The following is a 979-nucleotide window of genomic DNA, read 5'->3' on the forward strand; positions in this document are numbered from 1 at the left end:
CCCCCCCCCCCACACACACACACAGACTGAGCAGAGGGGGGGCCGTCCCTGAGCATAAACACAACTTCCTGCTCGAGCTTTTAACAGCAGGAATCAATCTCTGCGGGCGCTGTTTGGTTTCCTCGAGCTGGTCAGAAACAAAAAAAAGAGAACGAGAACAAAAATTGGCCAACTAAAAAAGCTTTTCACAAATAAAAAAATTAAAAAAGCTCAGGGAGAGAGAGGGGAGCACGCAGTTAGATTATAGAAATGAAATCCATCGAAAGAAGCCAAAAAAAAAAAATCCTGCCAGGCGTTCAGCTTCCTGCCGTGAAGCCTCAACAGCAATCTGCCGCCGCAGTTTTCACCATCGAGATTCAGAGACTCCCCGCTGTCCGGCTCTGATGAGATCCCCGTCAGAGCCGAGACCAAGAAGAGAATAAATCAGTCGCCTGGGAACCTCGGCATGCTTAAACATGAGGCCCGACTGAACACAGCTCAGCCTCCTGCAGGGGGCGCTGGAGTCCCCCGTGTGTCAGCTACACGCCTTACACGAATAACTCTGATCCTTCATCCAATCAAAACTGCTGAGTCATCAAAACATTCCCCCCGTACAGTGTGTGTGGATGGAGACATGAGCTAATCACACCTATTTGGTTTTTTGAAGCAGGCTGTAAACATGTTCATGTCTGCTGTAAAAACAGGCTGTTTGAATGGGTGTGTATGTGACTTCCTGTGCTGCTGCAGCCAGCCTCTAGTGGACACTCCAGGTACTGCAGCTTCATTTATAAACCCGCAGGTTTCTGTTTGGTTTGTCCACTTTGTTTCTTGTTTGTGTTTTAGTTCCTCCCGTGGTGATTTTCTCTCCTCGTGCTTCGTCTGTGTCGATTCTTTTTTTCGCTCAGTCGCGCTCTGCCGCTGTGTGAGAGGTGGCGTATAAATAAAGTTGAGGCTCCCTCGCCTCCCTCCTCCGCACACGGCGCTCTGACAGCTGTGACAC

Source organism: Symphodus melops, assembly GCF_947650265.1.
Source record: "Symphodus melops genome assembly, chromosome: 6".
Lineage (NCBI taxonomy): Eukaryota > Metazoa > Chordata > Actinopteri > Labriformes > Labridae > Symphodus > Symphodus melops.